Raw genomic sequence first — 6,038 nt, 5'->3', positions numbered from 1 at the left:
GCTGTGGTGCCTCTGAAAGCTGGTTCACCGAGGGGTCTGGTGGCTGATGGTGGCTGCTGGCTGGGACGTCTGCTAAGGGCCATGAGCTGGATGCCTCCGTGCAGCCTCTCCATGCAGCCTGGGCTTCCTTTCCACGTGGCAGTTCCAGCGGTAGGGGCCCGGCACTCACACCCCAACTGAAGAACTGGGGCTCTATGTCCAGGTCAGAGGACAAAGCTGCTGTATTGGACGGACTGAAGGTCTGTGTGCCCATCTCTAACACGGTGCACTGGCAAGGGTGGGTTTTGGAGGGTGATTTTGGGGGGATACGTGGGGTCTCAGATCATATGCCCACCTCAGAACCCTCTCACGTGGTAGGGTGTGAAGTGGGTGTCCTGTGCACCCAGTCACAGGCAGCAAGGCTGGGTGGGTAGGGGAGGAGGATCTGCAGACTGAATGCCCCGGCTGCTCTGGGGGCCGGGCAGGCCACTGTGCAGCTGGTTGGGGTGTAACCAGAGGCCCCTGTCACCTTACTCCACCTGCATCCCACCCAGAAGGCGATTGCTACACACCGAGAGGGTCAGTCTGTGCCCTCTTGATCCCCAGGCCCCTGCTGGCCTGCAGCCCTTCCCCACCTCAGTGTGGGAGGGTGTGGACATAACAGGGCTGGTCAGAAGAAGCCTGGGATGTCTGAGGCCACCCCCCAGGGCACTGTTGACAGATGACATCCAGACGAGCACTTCCCCCTCACCTGCAACCCCCAACCCCCAGGACGCCGTGCTCCATTCAGTTACTGCTGCCCCCTCTCCCCCACCAAGCCTGGACGAACTATGTGCTGGCGGGGGCCTTGCTTACAGGGAGCAGCAGTGTCCTGCTCCCTGGGGACTGCATGGCCGACAAGGGGAAACTGAGAAGCAAAGGACGTGAGCTGGGAGACCCTGAGTCACCTACCCAGCAAACCTTCCAGGCTCAGACTTCACCGGGCTCCAGCTGCCCCCAGCCAATGCCATCTGTCCCTGTGGGGGAGGCTGAGACCAGGTTGCGGTGCGCCCCCTGGTGGCGGCGGCGCACTCGGTCCCTGTGGACGGACTACTACTGGAGAGTGCTACAAGCCTCCCTTCCTCCTCTTCCCCCTGAAGGTCCTCGTGCTCAAGTCGGGGAGGCCAACACCTCTACCCCTGAAGTCTCTCCAGCCCACCTGGACCTCGGGGGGGATGCTTCTGCTCCTGGGGGCATTTGTACCAGTGGAGGGTGCAGGTTTTGTTTGCTGCAGTGATTGAAGTGACACTGCTGACCTTTGGTGGCTGGAGTCCAGGAGGGCGGGTTGTCTGACAATCCGGACAACGAAGCCTGTGTCACGTCTCCCACAACTTGCAGATACCCCACTGACATTCACAGGGAACTTGGTCACACAGAATCTCAGCTGTTGCTACTTGATGCGGTGGTAATTCTTATTTAGCGTTCGCCTCTGTCCTTCGATTTTCCTGCATGTCTTGTTTGAAGTTGCTTCTGGATCTCTCATTTCCCTGCAGTCCCAAGTGGTAATTCCCTGCCGACTCCGTTACTGCTCCTCGTGCAATCCCGCCTGAATGCCCACAAATTCACACACATGCATTAAAATATCACTTTTCTTCTCATTTCTCTGCTATCGTTCAGTTTGTGCATTCAAATGCTTGTTTTTGTTTTTGTTTTTAAAAACGTGTTATGTGACAGGACTATATGTGAGTGTCCTTTTAGGATAAAAAAGGAGTGTCAGGTATATTAAGGTTGAGGCCCAGTGACCCGGTACATACTATTGGTGTGTGAACCCAAAGAGAAAATCTAGCTGGAATACAGTGGGTCCAGAGGAACACTTTTCCAGTCAAGGACCAGTGGGTTCCTAGCCACAGGACCCCTAGATCCCCTGGTCCTGGCAAAAATCCCAAATAAATCCTGGGCCCTCTAGCTACTTGATAACCATTGCATGTTTCTCCCTGGAGTGTTACCTATTTTTTTTAATGTTTTTTTTTTTTTTAATTTATTTCTGGGAGAGAGAGAGACAGCGTGAGCAGGGGAGGGTCAGAGAGAGAGGGAGTGACAGACTCTGAAACAGGCTCCAGGCTCTGAGCTGGCAGTCAGCACAGAGCCCGACGCGGGGCTCGAACCCACAAACCGCGAGATCATGACCTAAGCGAAAGTCGGAAAGTCGGACGCTTAACCGACTAAGCCACCCAGGTGCCCCTGTGTTACCTATTTTTACGACCTTCGCTGCAGCCAGGGTATGACTTCATTTTCTATTTCTGCCTCTTTTTATTATCCCAGGGCTGAGTTGGCAGTCATGTGTAGCCCTAAAACTAGTCAAAGTGACTGGTGGGTGGAGAGTAGAATATAAGGACAGCCTGGACCCCAGAACTGGTCACCACAGACTGTGGCTCTGGTCTCCCTTCTGTTTTAAAAGAACATCAGACTCAGGTGATTTGCTTATTCTTTATTGCTTTCCCAAAGGAGAGCCCTAGCTCTTCACTAGCTACTGATGGTCAGTCGGCCAGGTGGCCAGAACCATGCTGGGCTTTGTGAGGGTTTCACAGAGATCCACCGTCTCTGCCCTACGACTATAAGAGAGTAGGAGAGAATGCATGCAGAGGACAATGAAAGAATGAATGTGATAGTCATGTAGCTTTATAAGAGGATCCCTAAGACCCAAGTCAGTGGTAGTGATTATAGGTGACAATGACTCAGATTGACTCGCTGATTGGCTCTTATCCCTTAATAAAGTTTACCAGCTTCAGGTACAGCTGGATCCAGAGATTTGAAGGATTTCATTCCAACGTGGTCTCCCCGGCCCTCCTGCCCTCTTCCTTTCCTACCTGCTTTTCTCTTTTTTGCTTTTGTTTGCAGGCACGCTTTCCATACCTTGGCAGTAAGACAGCTGCCAGCACCTCTGGAATCTCATCATAAGAGTTCAGTGACCCCAGGCTCATTTTCCAGAGACACCTGCACAGAGGTCACAGGGAAGGTTCTCAGTGGCTTGCTTTGTGTCACATGCCCACTCTGGAACCAGTCACTGACCAGTGAATGGACTGAACTGGCCAGCATACGTCCTGTGGAACCCCTTCTGTCTAAGCTGGGGGCAGCGTGGGGTTATCAGAAAGACCGCTAGAAGCTGGGCACCCCTCCACTAGAGGCACAGACAGAAAGTGCTGAGTTTATCCAGGGATGATGTCCCAGAGTTTTTTGTGTACTCTGCCCCAAATGACCTCTTAAGCCAGAGAGGTGAAATTGGGATTGGGTCCTTTCCCTGCCTAAGCTCTGCACTTCCCTTCCCTGTATTTTCTGGGGTTGTAGGGCCGCTATGCCTCTGCAGTTTGGCTGTTAAAATAAGAATTAGGACTGATCTTGGTCTCAGGGGAGGGATATGGTCCTGGAATGGGAGAGGGTATATGTCTGCGTTTGTCTGTGTGTGTATACATATGTGTATATATGTGTGTGCATGCATGGTGTGTTCATATGTATGTAAAAGTACATGGTACATGTGTGCATTCATGATGTGTGTGTACATATGGATGGTGCATGTGTGTATATTTGCAAGTTTGTGTGCATGAGGTGTGTGTGTATAGGGTGTGTGTGTGTATGTGTGCGCGCATATGTTTGTGTGTCTGTGCATGGGGTGTGCATGTATAGGGTGTGTGTGTGCGTGTGCATATGTGCATGGAGTATGCATGCATGTGTGTATGTACATTGTATGTGTATGCATGTGTATGTGTGTGCATGTATATGTGTGTATGTGTGTGTGCATGGGGTGTGCATGTATAGGGTGTGCTTGCATGTGTGTGTGTATGGGCTGTGCATGTATAGGGTGTGTGTGCGTGCATGTGTGTGTGGAGTATGTGTGCATGTGTGTGCATGTATGATGTATGTATGGTGTGCGTGTGTGTATAAGGTGTGCCTGTATAGGGTATGCATGCATGTGTGTGTGTATGGGCTGTACCTGTATAGGGTATGTGTGTGTGTGCATGTGTGTATGGAGTAAGTGTGCATGTGTGTGCACATATGCATGTGTGTATGAGGTGTGCATGTGTAGGGTGTGTGTGCATGTGTGTGTATGGGCTGTGCCTGTATAGGGTTTGTGTGTGCATGTGCTTGTGTGTGTGTTTGCCAGATGGAGAGCATACTGCGTAGAAGGCAGGAGGAACTTCTCCCCGACCTAGTTTTACTTCCTTCGCTCCAGGGTCCTGTCATTCTCTGTAGCTCCCAATACCCAACCTTCATTGCATGGTTAGCTTGCTGAGCCCACGGCCAACTTCAGTTTCTAGTTCACATGCAGCCCTTGATATGGAGAATGATGAGAGAACTGTTTTATTCACAGTCAGGACAAACAACCTGAATGGAGTTACACTTCTCAGCAGGAGGAGAGACCCTTCTGGCTCAAGCAGCATGGACTCTGCCAGCTTACCCTCAGAATTCCATTCTCCATCTGCTCTCATGGAGTGGTCGGGGATTGTGGAGAGGACGTGGCTTTGGGGGTCCTAAACCCTCTGGTTGAACTTCTGGCTCTGCCTATCGTCAGCCGTGTGACACGGCAGTTCACTAATCTTGCTGAGCCTGTTTCCTTACCCCTGAGATGGGGATGACACCACTAGCTTTTCAGGGTGTGTTGGAAAGGGATGAGGTGTGCAGAGCTCAGTGTCAGTAGGTGCTCAGTACCAGGAAAGGCTGTGTACTTCAGGCTTCTTCCTGAAGGAAACTCCTTTGGGGGGGTGGTGCTTGAATGCTTATCACAGGGCCTCTCTAGATGACGATGAGCTGGGCTTCGTCAGTGGACTGCAAGACCTCACTTTTCTGCCAGCTCCCCCTTCTTCATCCTTCAGCTCAGCTCATCCACCCCTTCCCCAGAGGTGTTTCTCCTCGCCTTCAGGTCAGGCCTGATCCTGCTGCCCTACTGCAGAGCTCGGACTACAGCAGAAATTACAGGTGTATTTTTCCCATGATTTGACTCCTATCCATTCCCACACTGGTCCACCCACTGGTCCCGTGGACAGGCCACTGTTTTGCCAATCACTGGGTTACCTACAGTGCCCTTAGTAAGGACTACCAAGTGTGGCCCATTGACCGAATGAAGGTGCACAAATACTGATATGACACAAGAATATTGCATTTTAATTCCAGTCTCTACCACCTGTGTGATGCTGAGTAAGTCCTTTTATCTCTTGGGCTTCAGTGCAATGGATACAAATATGTATATGTAGGTATGTATGTATATATATATATATGTAATTAATTTTGAGAGAGAGAGAGAGAGTGTGTGAGCAGGTGAGGGGCAGAGAGAGAGAATCCCAAGCAGGCTCCTCGCTGTCAGCGTGGAGCTGGATGCTGGGCTTGATCTCAGGAACTGTGAAATCATGTGACCTGAGCTGAAGTCAAGAGTCAGACTCTTCCCTGACTGAGCCACCCAGGTACCCCAGGACCCAGGTACTTAAACACAGCTCACAGCTGTGCTCCAGGTGCTTGGCACCCACTTGAACATGGCCAGTCTCTCATAATGTTCCAGGCTTCTGGGAGCTGGGCTGCATCTAACAGACCACAGGATACTCCTGGAAGTGTTGTCTGTTGTTGTTGTTAAAGAGAATTAGACCTTTGATGTGAGTGTATTTTCTGATTGTTTCTCAGAGTGAAAAATGTATATAGATAAGCATCATGAATGTTCTGGACAGTTGTTTATTCTCCTGTACTTTGGAGCAGAAGGGGCCCTGGGACATCCAGATTTGGGGTCCCTTCTTTCTATCTTGGTCCCCAAGCTGAAGGAGAGTCTGTTACTTGTGTTGATATCTTCAAGTCTGGGGCATTCTTTGCCTTTTCCCCATCAGCTAATTGAGATTTCCGGCTAAAAGAAAGAAGTGACCTGGATATAGGGAGCTAATATTTTAGAGCAAAATTAGTCACTGTCATTTTAGTACAATTAGTTTCTGTCCCACGGTCAGAAAGTCAGGCACAACTCTGAGGGCTTGGGGCACAAGATGGGACATTCTGTAGGGAAGATGGTACAATGTGGGCAAAGCCACACGATGTGGCCTCGTGGTCAC

This window comes from Hyaena hyaena, unplaced genomic scaffold (genome assembly GCF_003009895.1).
Source record: "Hyaena hyaena isolate Hyena2069 unplaced genomic scaffold, ASM300989v1 scaffold_501, whole genome shotgun sequence".
NCBI classification, from domain to species: domain Eukaryota; kingdom Metazoa; phylum Chordata; class Mammalia; order Carnivora; family Hyaenidae; genus Hyaena; species Hyaena hyaena.
The sequence above is the reverse complement of the archived record's forward strand: the minus strand, read 5'-3'. Positions refer to the sequence as shown.